Raw genomic sequence first — 19,098 nt, 5'->3', positions numbered from 1 at the left:
GTAGCTCATTATATGGTGGGGCTTCCTCAGCACGTGCCACTTGCTCCTCTTCTTCTTCAGAAGATAATCCAAAACTCTCACCTTCAGGCCAGTTTGTAATTATTTCCAGAATCCCAGGGCGATATGGATTCCCAATACATCAGCATAGTATATCTCACACAGAGATATGGATCACCACCCCTCCCACATTTTAAGAGATGATGATAGAATACACATTTTTGCATTGTACCCCAGGACTGGGGTGAATTTGTAGAATGTGGGGAGTCCCAGTTGAATTGTAGGGGGAATTTGTGGAATTTTAGTGATCTCAGTGGAATTTTGGGAGGAATTTGGTGAAATTTAGGGTATACATGAGAATTTTAGGGTTCTCAGGGAATTTTGGTGATTTTTGGGAGTCCCAGCTGGGTCTTGGAGTGAATTTGGTGTATTTGGGGGGATCTGGGTGGGTTTTGAGGGGGATTGGAGACATTTTGGGGTGAATTTGGGAGGTGTTGGGGGGACTGGGTCTTGGGGGTGATTTGAGGGATTTTGGGGGTTGCAGGTGGGATTTTGGGGTGAAGTCCTGGGATTTGGTGGTCCCCCGTGAATTTTGGGGTGAACTTGTGGAATTTTGGGAGTTGCCAGGTGAGTGCTCAGCATCCCAGGGGGGACTTCGGGGTGAATTTTGGGGACTTTGGGTTTCCCAGGTGAATTTCTGAGGTGAAAAGGTTCAAAAAGGGTTTTTTGAAAACAAGTTAAAGCCAGAAGGTTATTGAAAATTAATAGATGTGATGCAAGAAGGTAATATGCAGACAATACACAGGGAGACAAATCATGGGAAAAATACCGTGGTGACACATGAGTGTGTGAGGACGGGATCAGTATAGCTAAGGCTCAGTTGAAGTTGAATTTGGAAAAGCATGCCAAAATTAAGAATAATAAAGGCACCTACGGGTATTTCAGTGGGAAGAGGGAGATGAAAAGAAACCTATCACACCTACCCTATTCCCCCCCACCCCCATAAGCCAGACAGGACTAGTGACAACAGACAAGGAGAAGGCTGAGGTACTCAACAAGTGTTGGTCTCAATTTTTACTGCCAGTAACCATTTCCACATGTCTCAGGTTATTGGACTGGTGGACTTGATTCTAAGCCATAGTAGCAGGTCAGCTTTCAGACCACTTGAGGAACCTGAACATGCAAGACCATGGGACCCACCCAGAGGCATGTCAGGGTCCTGAGAGAACTGGCAGCTGTAGTTGCTAAGGTGCTTCCTCCATCATATTTGAGAAATCAAGGCAACCAGCTGAAGCCTCCAGACACTGTGTTGTATTGACTCCAATACTCTTGGTCTTTTTTATAAATCTTAGAGCTCTGAGTCAATTTCTGCAGAGGATTCCCAATGCAGTTTCAAAAATGGAATCTTTCTTATTGGTCCTCATGTTGATCTTGGATATTTCCATTTTCTGCACACCTATATTTTCGAAACATTTGTAATGACTGAAAAGAAAGCTGAGACGAGGCATTATGCTCTTTCCAGTGATTTAAATGGACCTGTGTTCTTTTCAGACAAATATGTTTTTGCTGTGTCTAAGCACATGTGCATACCTGTGTTTGATTTATGTGTCCAGGTTTTGGCAATGGGGCAGCCACAGGGCAGTCCTGTGACAATGGCCCAGGTGCTGCCCTGTCCCGCTTTCTTCCAACTGGCTCCACTTCAGGATGTCCTCCCTGCTGAGAGAAGAGGTTGGGACAGCACCTTTGGAAATGTGACTTTCTGGGTTTTTTTGTTTTGTTTTGTTTTGTTATTTTTAAAATTACTAAAAACCTTCACCCTGATTTTTTGATGTGTTGGTTTTGTGGTTTTTTTTCAGTTTTTGGTGGGGTTTTTTGTGGGCTTTTTTTGGGCTTTTTTTGTCCCTTTGGGGATAATTGTTTGGGGTTTTTTGTGTGTTGGTTTGGTCTGCTTTTTTTGTTTGTTTGTTTTTTTATTACGGTTTTGTAGAGTTTTTTAAGGAAAGCGATTGGAAAACTGAATAGTCCTCCACTATAGTCTCCTGGATTCACCAGAGACTCTTCCTAGGCATCTCCCTGATCCTTTTTGCAATGAGTGTCTACTTATGGTTTGAAAGACAGGTGTGGTCTAAGGAAAGGCAAGAGCCCCCTTCCTGAGATGCAGAATGCAACCCCCTCCCTTTTAATTATTTTAGGTCCAAATCAGAGGCCTTCAGGCAGGAGATGTGGGGATAAGGGTAACAGTTCTTCACTTATGTCTAACAAGGCAGGAAAACAACAACAGATATAAAAATTGACAACAGAACAGAACAGTATAGCTCATCTCCAGTCCCTTTTGGCCTCAGGCTGTCTCCCTGCGCTCAGTTACCAGTTCTGTAGGCAGGACAGGTCCCGCGCAGTCTGAGAGGGCTGGAGTGATGCTGGCGGCCCAGGAGTGAGCTGGATGGGAAAGTGACTCCCGGTCACGGTGTAGGTCGTGGTGCTCAGCAGAGTGTCCGGTGGTAGTAGGCTGAGGTGGGAGAGCACCAGAGCGATGTCCAACGGCAGGGAGTGTGGATCTCAGTGCTGGGATGGCAGGGGAGATGCCAGACCGGAGCCCGGGCTGTCCTCCCACTCCAGTAGCCAAGCGAGAGAGAGCGTCCCCCGCTCCAGACCCCCTGTCCCACCTTTCATTTTCCGGTTTCCCCCCCTCCTCCCTCCACCCACCATTACCTTAAGGTGTAGCCACTTAGCATAACAATGGGAGAAATTCCACAGAAAGAAAAAGGAAGCATTCAACCCCCAACATTATCCACCCCTGAATTTCTCCCATAGTAATATGCTATATCAAATTAAACCGTTGCATTATATATACATACATGCAGTTAGAGACATAGGCACAATACTATAGGTATTTCACCGTAAAACAACATCTCCTTGGGGATGCATCGGGTCTCCCCACTATTTCCATCACCCACCAGGTGCAACCTGGTCCCTGAGCGAATACAACTCCACGGATGGGATTGTCTTTGCTGGAGGCAGGATTCACCCAAACAGTTTTTCCTAGCATACCTCTCATGTGTACCACTGGAACCTTATCTCCATCTCATATTCCCAAGGGCTCAGATTGGGCAAGGCCTGCTCGATTAGTGGAACCTCGGGTGCTCACTAACCATGTGGCCTTTTGTAGATTAATCTCCCAGTTCTTCAAAGTTCCCCCACCCAGTGCTTTCAAGGTGGTTTTAAGCAGGCCATTGAACCTTTCAACTTTCCATGCAGCTGGTGCATGGTAGGGGATATGGTACAACCACTCAATGCCGTGTTCTCTAGCCCAGGTGTGTATAAGGCTGTTCTTGAAATGAGTCCCATTGTCTGACTCAATTCTCTCAGGGGTACCATGCCACCCAAGAACTTGTTTTTTACAGGCCCAAGATGGTGTTCCGAGCAGTGGCATGAGGCACAGGGTAGGTCTCTAACCATCCAGTGGTGGCTTCCACCATGGTCAGTACATAGCGCTTGCCCTGCGGAGTTTGAGGCAGTTTGATGTAGTCAATCTGCCAGGCCTCTCCATACTTATATTTGGCCCATCGCCCCCCATACCAGAGGGGCTTCACCCGCTTGGCCTGCTTGATGGCAGCGCACGTCTCACACTCATGGATAACTTGAGAAATACTGTCCATGGTTAGATCCACCCCTCGGTCTCGTGCCCACTTGTAGGTGGCATCTCTGCCCTGATGACCTGAGGCATCATGGGCCCATCGAGCCAGGAACAACTCTCCCTTGTGCTGCCAATCTAAATCTATCTTCGACACCTCTATCTGTGCAGCCTGATCTACCTGCTCATTGTGTCGGTGTTCCTCATTAGCCTGACTCTTGGGGACATGGGCATCTACGTGACGGACTTTCACAGGCAGCTTCTCTACCCGGGTGGCAATGTCTTTCCATTCATCGGCAGCCGAGATTGGCTTTCCCATACGTTGCCAGTTAGCCTTTTTCCACCTTTCCAGCCAACCTCACAGAGCATTGGCTACCATCCATGAATCAGTGTAAAGGTAGAGTTTTGGCCACTTCTTTCTTTCAGCAATGTCCAGGGCCAGCTGAACAGCTTTGAGTTCAGCAAGTTGACTCGATCCACCTTCTCCTTCGGTAGCTTGTGCAGCCTGTCGTGTGGGGCTCCATACGGCTGCTTTCCACTTCCGGTTCATCCCCACAATGCGTCAGGAACCATCAGTGAAAAGAGCATAGCATGTTTCCTCTGCTGGCAGTTGGTTATATGGTGGGGCTTCTTCAGCCCGGGTCACTTGTTCCTGTTCCTCTTTGTCGCCAAGACCAAAGTCTTCCCCTTCCGGCCAGTTGGCAATTATCTCCAAAATCCCAGGGCGATTCGGGTTTCCAATGTGGGCGTGTTGTGTGATGAGGGAAATCCATTTGCTCCATGTGGAGTCAGTGGCATGGTGGGTTGAGGGAACCTTTCCTTTAAACATCCACCCCAGCACGGGCAGTCGGGGTGCCAGGAGGAGTTGTGTTTCCGTGCCAACCACCTCTGAGGTGTCTTGAACCCCTTCATAGGCGGCCAAGATCTCCCTCTCCGTTTGAGTATAGTTGGCCTCGGACCCTCTGTAGCTTCGACTCCAGAATCCCAGTGGTCGGCCTCCCGTCTCACCAGGCACCTTCTGCCACAGGCTCCAGGACAGACCATGGTTCCCGGATGCAGAGTAGAGAACGTTCTTCACATCTGGTCCCGTCCTGACTGGGCCAAGGGCTACTGCATGAGTGATGTCCTGCTTGATCTGGGCAAAGGCTTGCTGCTGCTCAGGGCCCCAGTGGAAATCGTTCTTCTTTCGGGTGACCAGGTAAAGAGGGCCCACAATCTGGCTGTACTCAGCAATGTGCATTCTCCAAATGCCTATGGCACCTACGAAGGCTTGTGTTTCATTCTTGCTGGTTGGTGGAGACATTGCAGTGATCTTATTGATGACCTCACTGTGAATCTGGCGCCGTCCATCTTGCCAGTTTACTCCCAGGAACTGGATCTATTGGGCAGGCTTTTTGACTTTGTTGTTTTGAATGGCGAAGCCGGCTCCCAGCAGAATCTCAATGATCTTTTCTCCTTTCTGAAATACCTCCATTTCAGATGGTGGGGCTGTGTTTCCATCCCCGGGGCAGTCGGTTCCATGTGTATTGCACACCCCTCCAGGTGAAAGCAAACTGAGGCCTGCACTCTACTGCCAGAGGAATGGAGAAAAATGCACTGGAGATGTCAATGGTGTTGTACCACTTTGATGCCTTGGACTCAAGCTCATACTGGAGTTCCAGCATGTCCGGCACAGCAGCGCTCAGTGGTGGAGTCATTTCATTCAATGCACGATAGTCCACGGTTAATCTCCATTCTCCTTCAGATTTACGCACAAGCCTGATGGGGCTGTTGAAGGGTGAGTGGGTTTTAATGACCACCCCTTGACTCTCCAGCTCACTGATCATCTTGTGGATGGGGATCACGGCATCTCGATTCGTCCGGTACTGCCGGCGGTGCACTGTTGAGGTAGCAATTGGCACCTGTTGCTCTTTCACCCTGAGGAGTCCCACTGCAGATGGGTTTTCTGATAGCCCAGGCAGGGTGTTGAACTTCTTAATGTCCTCTGCCGCCACAGCAGCTATTCCAAAAGCCCACCTGAGTCCCTTTGTGTCTTTGTAATAGCCACTCCTGAGGAAGTCTATGCCTAGGATACATGGTGCCTCTGGGCCAGTCATAACTGGGTGTTTCTGCCACTCTTTCCCAGTTAGGCTCACCTCAGCCTCCAGCAAAGTCAATTCCTGAGATCCCCCCATAACCCCGGCAATTGAAACAGGTTCCTTCCTGACATGCCCCGATGGTATTAATGTACACTGTGAACCAGTGTCAACCAATGCACTGTGTTCCTGTGGCTCTGATGTGCCAGGCCATCGGATCCACACCGTCCAAAAGATCCGGTTTTCCCGTGCCTGTCCCTGGCTAGAGGCAGGGCCCCTCTAGCCCTGGTTATTTTTTCTCTCCTGGGCATACATAGTGGAGGTTCCTTCAAGGGGATCTGTCAGATCATCTTCCCTTCTGTAATACCCTGCACCTTGGTCATGGGAGGCTGAGGCTACCTTCACTTTAGTGGAGTTCCCTCTGTTAGTGTTCCCCTCTCTGAGTTGGCGCACCCATGCTGCCAGGACAGAAGTGGGTTTCCCATCCCACCTTCTCATGTCTTCCCCGTGGTCACGTAGAAAAAAACCACAGGTCAGCACGTGGGGTGTACCCTCTCTCCCTAGCTGGGGGGCGTTGGGCTCTACTTTTGGGGTCCATGACTCGCACTGGTGCTGCATTGATCTTCCTCACCTCTTCCCTTATCTCCTTCATCTCCTCCTTAAACTCCTCTCTGAGGTCCTTAACCACAGCAGAGACATGAGCCTGCATTGGGCCAGCCATCATACTCTGAAAATTCCTGAGCCTGTTGGCAAGAGAACCCACTGTCACTTGGTTGGTATCAGCATTAATCATTGCAATAAAGGGGGTATATTGAGATGGGCCCAGGTTTGCCAGATTCCACAACCTCTGCCCTGTGCACCTGACCTTGTCAGGGTCATTGTCATGCTGTCCATCCCTCCCAAAGAGCACCTCCAGTACTGCCACTTCTCTCAGCTGTTGGATCCCTTCCTCAAGGGTATTCCAACGCGTTCTCTGGTGGTGCTCCTGCATTCTTTCCCTGTGGACAAATCTCTCTCTCACACTCATTAAAAGTCGCACCCAGAGGGAAAGGAGACCTGTCTCCCTTACAAGTACTTGGTCCACACCTGAGTCCTGGGTCAAGGCTCCCAAATTCCTTGCCTCAGTACCATCCAGTTGCACACCTGTGCCCATAAGGTCCAGACCAACAGTAACCAGATTGTAAAAGGCTCACGGCCCCATCGTACAATGTCTTTTCGCAGGTTATGGAGACTCTCATATGACAGGGACTCAGTGATGATCTCAACTTCTGGCTCCCCTGCTGGTTGTGAGGGGCCCCCTTCCTGACCCTTATTATCTGGGTGCCTTGTTTTCATCTTAGACTTCCTAGTTTCCACAGGGGCAACTGCTGCTGCTGAGTGCCCTTGCAGTTCAGCTGGAACCTGGACAGATGTAACAGCTGTGGGTCCCACTGCTGCACCATCAGAGTCTCCCACTTTAAGATAGGGGGAGGGTTTCTCACCAGCTGGAGAGAGGTACTCCTTCAGCATATGGCCCATCTCATGTATCTCCTTCGCTAGCAACCCCACGCATTCTGGGTGGTTCCTTTCCGAGGTGGGCTGTGGGGCAGGGTCAAACGCTGGGGTAATATCCCTAGTCTCTGGGACAGGATCAGGCTCTGGTGTAACCTTCCTAGTCTCTGGGACAGGATCAGGCTCTGGGGTTACATCACTAATCCCTGGGGTAGGTATCAGGGTTGTTATCCACGTCAATCTCCCCTTATCTCTGAATGTTAGATAGGTTTAACAGGGATATAAGCAACACTAGCCACAATATAATGTCATTAGCATTTAAAGCGGATTGGAACCCCTTGAAGACTGGTGGGGTGAACTTTAAAAACTATGTGATGGGTTGGGGAAAAATTTCACCTGCTGCCACTTCCTCACAGTAAGTACCATTATTGAAGTAGCCCCAGAAACACACACTTAGAGTGTGATAGCTCTGAATCCATGTAGCCATCTTCCAGAGAAAATTAAAAATCCATGAATTCCTCAACTGATCAACCCACAAAATGAACCGGATAATACCCACAGTAACCTAGGTTATGACACTCATGTTTAAAAAAGGCCTTGCAAATGGGAGAGATATAGCAGTGACCACATGGAGGCCAATCCAGGGTATGCTGGACAGCAGGGTGTCACCTACCACAAGCTTGGGTAATTCAAGAACTGTTATCCCCTTTTCTACCCCTCTCGCAATGCCCTCAGGCAATGCCTCACGTTCCGGGCGCCAAAATCTGTCTTGGTTTGAAAGACAGGTATCTGCTAAGGAAAGGCAAGAGCCCCTTTCCTGCGATACAGAGTGCAACCCTGTCCCTGTTAATCATTTTAGGTCCAAGTCAGAAGCGTTTAGGCAGGAGGTGTGGGGATAAGGGTAACAGTTCTTTACTGATATACAACAAGGCAGAAAAAAAAAAACAGGTGTAAAAATTGTAAACAGAACAGAACCGTATAGCTCATCTCCAGTCCCTTTTGGCCGCAGGCCGTCTCCCTGTGCTCAGTTACCAGTGCTGTGGGGGCAGGGCAGGTCCCGCGCAGTTGAAGAGGGCTGGGTGATGGCGGCAGTCCAGGTGTGAGAGGGATGGGAAACTGACTCCCCCCTCATGGTGTCGGTCGTGGTGCTCAGCAGAGTGCCCGGTGGTAGTAGGGTGAGGTGGGAGAGCAGCAGAGCGATGTCCAATGGCAGGGAGTGTGGATCTCAGTGCTGGGGATGGCAGGGGAGATGCCAGATCGGTGCCCAGGCTGTCCTCCCACTCCACTAGCCAAGCGAGAGAGAGCCCCCTGCTCCAGCCCCCCTTCCACCTTTCCTTTTCCGGTTCCCCCCGTCCCTCCCCCTCCAGCCACCCCCCTACGAGAGAACATTATGTCTTTTTAAGGTGTAGCCGCAATTACTTAGCATAACAATGGGAGAAGATTCCACAGAAAGAAAAAGGAAACAATTCAACCTCCAACATATGTCTGCGCCAAAATCTGAAATATGAACTTTATTGCATTCGGTCTTTCACGGAATCATACAACAGTCTGTGATTAAAGATCATCTAGTCCAACTTCCTTGCCAGGTAGATCTTACAGTCGATCAAATTGCTCTAGACTAGCCAAACTGATAAGGAGCACTCTCAATGATGGGGCATCCACAACTTCTCTGGAACACCCGTTTGAGTGTCTCACCAGCTTCATTGTAGAAAAGTTTTTCCTTTCAGCCAATCTAAACCTAGTCTCAGTTTGAAAGCATGGCCCTTTGTCCTGTCTCTGCAAACCTTCCTAAAAAGTCTTTCTCCATTTGTCTTATACCCTCTTTACATATTCAAAGGCCACAATACTGTCTCTCCAGAAACCTCTCTTCTCCAGGCTAAAAGATCCTACTTTTCACAAGAACCAGTTCATAAACTGAGATGGAAGACATCTCAGGAGATCAGATCATCCAACAGCTCAGCGTAAGAATAGCTCTGAAGTCAGATCAACTAGCTTAGGGCTGTGTCTGTTTGAATTTTGAAAATTACCAGGAATTGAAATGCTTCAAGGAAGAGAACTCTGGGTGGCTCCAGAAACAGCCTGATAAACTCGAGCAAACTCGAAACCTCTGAAACTACCACTGCTTTCTCTCCCTCAGCCCAAGCAGTCACAAAGAAGAAGTGTTCCCAGCAGGTTGGGATAGCACACATATACACTACATATACATGACAGGCATCGCCAGCAGGCACATCCTGCTCCTTTCTGTGGCTGGCAAGAGTGAGACTGGATGTTTACATGTGGGCAAACTGGGTCCCTCCAGCAGCTCAGACACTCAGCCTGCCCAGTGACCCCACTGAATTCCAGTATTCGCAGTGTCCCAAGGCCACAGCACTACTCCGCTTGCTGGCACAGACCATCACACGCCTCCTAAATCAGTCAGGACTCCCCTCGTCCCACAGCCAGCACCCCACTTGCTCTCCCCCAGGCCACTGCCATTGTTCAGCAACTTCTCCACTTTGATCTTTGCTGGTGCTCTCAACACTGGCACACACAGATGTTCTGCAGCTGTTGTCTCCTGGTGGAAAGGACTTGTAAAGCCATGTTTCCTAACAGGACTTCCACAACCTTTCAAAGCAACCTTTTCTGGGGTATGAACAATCTCATTCAAATGTCAGCATTTCTTTTCCCATATGTGAAATCAGAATTTCCTTCTTCCGGGCATGCCCAAAACAAGGCACAAACTACATTGTGCCTTCTGTTTCACATGCTGACTTGTTTGTAAACAATGCCAGGAGAATACCTGTTTTGATCCAAGCTAATCTCTGGCCCTTATAGTCCTTTCACTATTTAGTTTTGCTTTGCTATTTACTTGATGTCCCATTGAATTGTTGAATCATAAACAGACTGTCTGTATAGCAGCATAGCAGTGATGAATAAATGCAAGAGAAGGAGCAAGGTGATTGTTTGCTAGACTCTTCCTAGAAACTGAGAAGTCTGTTACTTAATGCTGACCACAGCAGATGGAGGAAGCATCCTACATGATGTCAAAGCAATGAAACTGTAATCACTTTTATGATTACAGTCAAGGCACTGCTTTTGCCACCATAAGTGGAGTGCAGGGAATCTTAAAAGACGACACTGTAACTGTTGTCCATGCTCACTGAGAAAATAATGCTTTTACAGCACAGCAGGTCTCACTGCAGCTAAATCATGGCTTCAACTGTACACCGCCTTCAAAAAAGCCCACAAAAACACAAATGAAAGGATTTGGAACCCAAGGGAATCTCAGATGGTGACATCAGCTCACTTTGGATTCTTTCCAAATTCTCAATTCCATTTTCTTCCGAGCCAATTATCCCACCTAACCTGAGATGTAATTTATGGATTTCCAACACATCTAGTTACCTTAGTATTAGATTGCCACTAGGCAAAAAGACAGAAAGAAGCAGTTAATTTCAGACTGAAACCAAGGGTGTTTGGAACAGCAATATTTGGACGTAACTATTCTTAATAAAACCAAAACTTTTAGGACTTAGCCATGTATTTTTGGAGGTGGAAAAAGTTTTACATCCAAAAGTCCCTAGGGAGCTCTCACTCAGTGCAGTGTGCCTGGAGAGGCGCTCTCGCTCGTCATTCAAGGAACGATTTGTCACAGCAGAGGAAGCAAGACCACAAGATGCCCGACGAGAAGGGGCAGTGTAGAACTCTGTCTCTACTCAGTGTAGAACGTCTCTGCCCTGGCACATTTTTGTTTGTGATATATCCCTCCAAGTCCTCGCTCCATGCCAAGCTCTATGTACTGTGAGCGCTGCTACTTGCAGCTGAGAAGGACCGTGGTGGTAGCAGCGAATTCGGAGAGTGCTGAGCACGTAGTCAAGGAGCAAGAAGTGCCCCTGCAATGCGGTGCTAATAGCAGCTTCCTCGCGGTGGGGGTGAGCTCCGGCCATAAGACCTTCTCGTCCTGGCAACAGATCTCTGTGTACGGCGTAGGCAAAAAGCTTTCGTTTTCCATTCGAACTGCGAGAGAGGCAGACTGTTGCACGGAGCTCTGAGAACAAAGGTGCACGCCCTAGGCGGGCTTGGGCAGAAGCAGCGTTCTCGAGCGCTTGGCTGCCGGCACACTGCTGGCTGTGTGGCGCTGCTTCAGCGGCTTCTGGCTGCCGGGGTGTGAAAGCGGAGACAGGTGTGGGTAAGGGCGGTGATCGAAGCAGCACAAGTACAGTGCTTGTGTGCACCACGTTACAGGCTGCTAGGAGAGGAAGGTGGCTGCCTCTCGCTTGCCTTCCCAAGCGCCCTGAGCAGTCGAAAGGAGCAAGCTGAAGCACTGTGTGGCATTTCCTAGGTGCATTGTAAATGGTACATTCCGTGACCCCTGCTATGCCCTGTAGCTTTGTCCCTCTCCCCTCCTGGCCATACAGGGCTGGCTGGGATCCAATTTCTCCCCGCCCCCCTTTTCAGACTCTAGAAAAGATCTGTACCCCCTGTGCTCTGTCTCTTTCTCCCTCTCTTTCTCCCGCTTTTCCTTGCTACCCACGAGAAATAAACCCTGTAACTTCATCAGGGAATAGAGCCTCTTTTGTTATTTTATTTAGGTCCATGAGGCAAGGGCCCAGGAGGCTTCGTCCTAACACCTGATCTAGACCGGAGGAAAAGCTGAAGACCCCATTTTTAGGGCCGAGAAAAAGCCTCACTTGGCGCCCCAACATGGATGGTCTCTACAGAGCACCCCACTTCCGGCTGTGACTCCTATTTTCGGGATTCGAGTAGCCTTGGGGCTGATCAATTAGCTTAAATTTCTTTTAGCTGCATTTTGTGCAGTTCGAAGACTTTTAAGCGTGAACCGGGAGCCTGTCAGAAGACCAGGCAGGTCGGTTCTGGACGTTGACCCACTACAGTTACACAGACGCCTCTGCCTGCTAGTTAAAAAATCGAGTGGAAGCCTCCTTTCACAGCAGGTGGGTTCCCGGAGCTCGGCGGGGAGGTCTCACCGGTGGAATTTTGCAGGCCCGGCTGCGCTCTCGGGAGGGAAGGTAGCGCAGGCTACCTACCTGCCGTAGGGTTATTCTTCGCCTTCCCCTCAAGCCAGCACCTAGCTTAGCACAGATGATAGAAGCCTGTGCCAGAAAAGCAGAACTGTTCAGTGGACACGAAAGAAATCCAGGACTGGCACGCCCAAGAACCATGGCAGCTGTAACACCAGAAGCCAAGAAGCAACCAATGTCACCAGAGCAACTGCAGCACATCATCTGCTTCCAGTGCAAGCAGCCAGAGACTGTCCACACAACCAGAAACAGAAGAAGACCAACAAACAAAAAAACTCTCTTTACAGTGCCTACCCGCCATTAACACAATAGCGCGCTCGGCTATAAATACTGGGGGCTCCACACTCGCAAAAGACTCTCTCTTAATAAACAAAAAGGGGGAGGATGGGATAGAGGGTGTGGGGATGTATGGCAATGAAAATATTAAATGTTCAATTAACAAGGTTTGGAAGCCACTAGGCCGTTTTAGGCTTGTGACTACCAAAGGTTTTCATTTCAGGTCACCTGATTGGACAGTCATTACAGTGGACTTACCTAACAGTACACAGGACGTGACGTTAAACCACATGAAACTGGACAGTGAGTACTTTGTTGTTGGGGACACAGCACACACTCCCCCAGAGACTGAGGTGGCTCCCATGACCATCAAGGGAAGCAGAACTGGCCTCATTCTCCTGGCACGATGTCCTCTACCACCATATTACCTGGTTGAGGGACAAATCCTTGCCCAGGCCATTCCTGTTCCAGCGGAGGTCCCAGTAGATGGAAAATCACCTGAAGTCTACTGGGCAGAAGTGGTGGATGAGGACAAACCTTCTCTGGCATGCAACCTAACCCGTGGATGAGATCACCTCCATGTGGAGGGGGTACTGGACACAGGTGCTGATGTGACTATCATACCTGAAAGGATGTGGCCGTCACATTGGGAACTTCAGCCTGTGGCAGGCCGAATCTAAGGTGTAGGAGGAGTAAAACTGGCAAAAATATCAAAAAGCATCGTGCAAATTGACGGACCGGATGGAAAATTGGCTAGCATCCGTCCATTTGTTACAGACTATAAATGCCCTCTATGGGGGAGAGACACCATGTCCCAGTGGGGGGTTAAATTGATTATTCCTAAGACTCCTCGGGATTTTTAGAGGCGGCCACTGTAGAGCGCCCTACCCAAAAATTGAAATGGCTAGATGATACCCCAAAGTGGGTAGCACAGTGGCCGATGAGTAAGGAAAAGCTCAGGGCGCTTGAAGAGCTTGTGGAGGAGCAATTGGCTAAAGGCCACATAGAGGAGACCACAAGTGCGTGGAATTTTCCGGTTTTTGTGATAAAGAAGCCGGGGAAGGACAAGTGGAGGCTGCTTCACGACCTCCGGGAAATAAACAAAGTAATTGAGGACATGTGGTCTCTCCAACCTGGAATGCCTTCTCCAACAATGCTTCCCAGAGATTGGCAATTGGCTGTTCTAGACATCAAGGACTGTTTCTTCCATATTCCCCTACACCCAGAGGATGCCCCACAGTTCGCCTTCTCGGTTCCTACCATCAATCGAGAAAGCCCCAATGAAGCCCTACCACTGGAAAGTTTTGCCCCAGGGATTAAAATGTAGTCCCTCCATCTGCTAGTGGCATGTGGCCTCATTGCTGTCCCAGGTGCGTGCCCAGAGAGGGGAGGCCATCATCCTTCATTACATGGATGATGTGCTTGTGTGTGCCCCCGATAACTCTCTACTCCAAGACACACTTCACCTAGTGGTTAAAGTTTTAACCTCTGCTATATTTGAATTGCAGGAGGACAAAGTCCAAAGGATGCCACCTTGGAAGCACCTGGGCTTGGAAATTACTGCACGGACCATTGTTCCGCAGAAATTGGAAATTAATTGTAATCCAAAAACCTTAGCAGATCTCCATTCCCTGTGTGGGTCATTGAATTGGGTTATGCCCTGGCTTGGCCTCACTAATGAGGACCTAGAACCTCTCTTCAATTTATTGAAGGGGGAGAGAGAGCTGCTTTCTCCCCGGGAACTGACCCCAGAGGCAAAGACAGCAATCGAAAAGGTACAAAAGACCTTAGGAGAGAGGCAAGCTCACCGTTACCAGCCCGAGCTGCCCTTCAAATTCATTGTCCTAGGAAAACTGCCACACTTACACGGGTTAATATTCCAATGGATCCAGGGGCAGAGAGAGTCACTCTTAATCATAGAGTGGGTCTTCCTCTCCCACCAAAGATCCAAAACTATCACTAAGCCACAAGAGTTAATAGCTCAGCTGATTCAGAAAGCAAGGATCAGACTGTATGAACTAGCTGTTTGTGACTTCACGTGTATTCACCTCCCAGTCAAACTGTCTGAGGAGGGGAGGAACTCTCCTGAAAGATTGACTAAAGAGATGTTTGAGCACTTGCTCCAGAGCAATGCCAGTCTCCAATTAGCCCTGGACACCTACAGAGGACAAATATCAGTCCATGCCCCGTCTCACAAGCTGTTCAATGAGGAATTCCACCTCATTCCTCATGAGAAGAGGAGTCGGAGACCACTCAAAGCTCTCACAGTGTTCACGGATGCATCCGGGATGTCCCACAAGTCGGTGATGACTTGGAAAAATCCCCAGACTCAGCATTGGGAAGCTGATGTTGAGTTTGTGGAAAGATCACCCCAGGTAGCTGAACTGGCAGCAGTCGTGAGAGCCTTTGAGAAGTTCTCAGAGCCAATCAACTTGGTAACAGACTCAGCCTATGTAGCGGGGGTAGTGTCCAGAGCGGAGAAGGTAGTGCTCAGAGACATCGAAAATGAGCAGCTTTTCAGGTTGCTTTCCAAACTAATTTATTTGATTTCTCCTAGAGAACACCCGTTCTATGTGATGCATGTGAGATCACACACAGATTTGCCAGGTGAAATTGCAGAAGGGAACCATCAGACAGGCTCCTTTACCACCCCAGCAGAGCAAGCACGCCTTCCTGACATCTTCCAACAGGCAAAGCTGAGCCACCAGCAGTATCACCAAAATGCACCAGTTCTAATGCGTCAGTTCCAGCTAACACAGAGTCAGGCTAGAGACATTGTGGCCACCTGTCACAATTGTCAGCTGCACACCATGCCCTCAATAGGCATGGGGGTTAACCCCCGAGGTCTTGGCAGTTTTGAGGTATGGCAGACAGACATCACACACACTCCTATTTTCGGTCGCCTCAAATATGTGCATGTTAGCATTGACACATATTCAGGTGCAGTCTATGCCTCTGCCCACCCAGGAGAAAGGGCAGTGCATGCCAAAAAAAACCTAGTGCAAGCCTCTTCAGTATTGCGGATCCCTAGGGAAATGAAAACTGATCAGGGCGCAGCATATAAGTCCAAGGAGTTCCTGGAATTCGTCCAGCAGTGGGGAGTGGAACATAAAACTGGCACCTCCCACTCCCCCACAGGCCAAGGTGTAGTAGAGAGAGCCAATCAGATGCTCAAGCAGGTTTTGGCTAAAGAGAGCAGTTCAACTGCGTGGATGTCTCCACAGCAGAAGCTCTGCAAAGCCATGTTGACTATCAATTTCCTGAATTGTTCATTTGAGAACATGAGTCCACCTGTGGTACGTCACTTTAATAGTAGTAAACAGTTCAAGTTATCCCAACATCCTTCAGTCTTGATTAAGCACCCAGAAACCTGGGAAATCAAAGGTCCCTATGAGCTCGTTACCTGGGGGCGTGGCTATGGGTGCGTATCCACTCCCTCAGGCCCTCGGTGGATTCCCCAAAAGTGGGTGAAACCGTATGTCCCCAAACATCCTGCTCCAACTGAGGAGAACGAGGATCAGGTGGCTGTGGCTTCAAAAAGAAGACACCGCCGTAAAAAAGAAAAATAAATCCTCAGAGAGGATGACATTCGGGCAAATAGAAACTTTTAATAGGTTTTACAATGTTTGTCTTTCCTTTTAGAGAAAAGCTTCCCTTCTCTAGGTCCTGTGATGAGCCCCATTCAAGTCGTCTTCCTGTTAACACTGAACAGCTTAGCAGCTGCATCAATCGTCCTTCAGCCACGTCAAAACCTCTAGATGAACCTGGCACACACACTCCAGAATCGTGCGGGCATAGATTTTCTCCTACTACTGCACGTACCTGAGTGCCAGGAATTTGAAGGACTTTGCAGTATGGACCTGACCTCGAAAGCTGCTAACATCCACGCTACCCTAATTTGAAGATTAGTTCAATGGACTCTTCAAAGGCTGGGGATTCACAGGTTGGTGGGCAAAGCATAATTGAAATGAAGCTAATATCCTTCTTTCAACTTTGTAAAACTAAAAAAGGGGAGATATTGCATTTCCTAGGTGAACTGTAAACGGCACATTCCGTGACCCCTGCTATGCCCTGTAGCTTGGTCCCTCTCCCCTCCTGGCCATACAGGGCTGGCTGGGATCCAGTTTCTCCCCGCCCCCCTTTTCAGACCCTAGAAAAGATCTTTCCCCCCTGAGCTCTGTCTCTTTCTCCCTCTCTTTCTCCCTCTTTTCCTTGCTACCCACGAGAAATAAAACCTGCAACTTCATTGGGGAAAAGAGCCTCTTTTATTATCTTATTTAGATCCATGAGGCAAGGTCCCAGGAGGCTTCATCCTAGCACCTGAGCTAGACTGGAGGAAAAGCTGAAGACCTAATTTTTAGGGCCAAGAAAAAACCTCAGCACTGCTGCTTGTGCTGCTCCTTGGTTCCCTTGCAGCCCGCTGTTGAAACATTGGCGCTCACTTCTAGGCGCCGAATTGCACATAGCACCACGGTACATGCAGCGGAGAAGGGAAATACAGAGTACAGTGAGGAGCTGGATGTGGCTTACGTGCAATAAGTAAAAGGTGAGCCTAGGCACTGCCTCTTCAATCTGGCCCACTCTGCTCTGGCAGCAACTTTTGCAAGTAGGCAAATGGAGCTGCGAGTATGTAGAATGGAGGGCAGCGAGATGCCATGTGTTATGCGCCCTTTCAGGGCTGCTGACAGAGGGCTACTTTAAGAACGCCTTCTTCTTCCTTACGTCCTTCTCACTTCGCTCTAGCTGCATGGAGTACACCACAGCGAAGGTGTGAGGAAGGGCACAGCCCCAGCTTTAGCCCTGGCCTGACTTTGCTGCGCCTTTAGCTGCACAACAGACAACGGCCTTTCTTACCCACAAGGTAAAAAAGGCGTTAGTGGAGCCTCAGGAATGGCAAGTGCCTAGGCATTAAGTGGAGAGACCACGTATGAGGGAGTCTTTGGAGGTTTCCTACTTCGTGGCGCAGGTGTATTCTCATTCTCGTGCTGAACTGAGAAGTCCGGGCATGGCAAGTCCGGCCTGCCTTGTGCAAAGACGAGCACAAATGTGGGGCTATGATCCTCTGTTCCGGAGGTCTGCTTCCGGGTGTGTGGGTCGCCATGAGCCCGCAGCAGCCGCCGAGGACGCTGTGGTATGTGGATGAGGCTGGGCTGGCCCCCCGCCCCCCGTTGGTTTGACAGCGGCAAGAGTGGCATCCTAGCGGCATTGCCTCAGGCCCCATGGGGGGCGGGGAGAGAGCCAGAAGTGACCCTGAGTGACACTGGAAGCGATATCCGTAGGGTCCGGATGGCCCGCGGTGGCGTCGAGTTTCACGGGGAGGAGGCTGCTAAGCTGCTTTGAGAGCTGGAGCTGCTCTGCTCAAGAACAGACTGGAAGAGCTGAGGTTGTCAAATCTGGAGAACAGAAGGCTCCAGGGAGACCTTCGAGCCCCTTGCAGTGCCTGCTGGGGCTCCAAGATAGCAGGGGAGGGACTTTGGAAAAGGGTCTGGACTCGCAGGACAAGGGGGTATAGCTCCAAACTGCCAGAGGGCTGGGGTAGATGGGATATTGGAAAGGAATTCTTCCTTGTGTGGGTGCTGAGGCCTGGCACATATTGCTCAAAGAGGCTGTGTGGGAGCCCCATGGCAGGAAGTGTCCAGGGCCAGGCTGGAGCGGACATGGAGCAACCTGGACTAGTGGAAAAGTGTCCCTGCCCATGTCAGGATGTGGGAAGAAGAGAATCTATCATCTCTATGGTTGCTTCCAGTCCAAACCATTCTGGGATTCTGGGATTCATGGAAGGCCCTTTTCCAAGTGAAGTGTTCTGTCTCTTGGCTCCCAGCTTGTAGTTGCCAGTTCTTCTGGAAGCAGGCCTGGCCAAGCAGCTGTGATGAGCCATGGCTTCTCAATAGGACGAGTGTGATATATATGCAGAGAGGAAGGCTGCAGACAGATCTTCAAGGCCCAGGTAAAACAAGCAAAGGATTGAATAAAAGCCAAAGGTTGGTTGTGTTAGTCAGTTTGCTGGCTGTTGAAATGGCCCCAGGTCATTTTCAACATTTCTAATTTGGATTTGTTTGAGTAAAAAATGAATGTGTTACCTCCAGCGTGGGCTCTCCAATGCATCTCCATATCAGGTTCTATTAACTGAAGACAGAATCATAACACAGTAGTAAAACATTTAGAGGTGTACTTAGCCAGCTTCAGGAGTTTTCAACTCTGCTGTTGACTTTTCTGGTGACTGTAAGCAAGGCAACACAATCCAGTTACTCCACTTTTCCTCTCTGAGGAAAAGATGATTTTTTTTTGTTTTCTCATTTTGAAAATAGCCTCGAATGAAGAGAGTTATGCATGTGGCATGTAGGATTCATTATTTGACCTTTCTCTTCTGCTGTCTTTCACGTACTAGGTTTTATTTTAAAGTTTTTTTGTGGCTGTTCTCCATTCAGTAGGTTTGAAAGAATTCTAATTGTTGAGATGATGGTTCTTTGAAGGCTCACTTAGCCCACCTTTTGGGTGAAGGAAAGAAGAAGACAAGGTCCTCTAAGAAGAGTAAAAAGCATACTTTAAAGAGACATGCAGAGATGTCTGCTGATGCCATGCAATTACCGTGTAATCAGCAGAAATG

This window comes from Sturnus vulgaris, chromosome W (assembly GCF_052056855.1).
Source record: "Sturnus vulgaris isolate bStuVul1 chromosome W, bStuVul1.hap1, whole genome shotgun sequence".
Classification (NCBI taxonomy): domain Eukaryota; kingdom Metazoa; phylum Chordata; class Aves; order Passeriformes; family Sturnidae; genus Sturnus; species Sturnus vulgaris.
Note: the sequence above shows the minus strand (reverse complement) of the source record.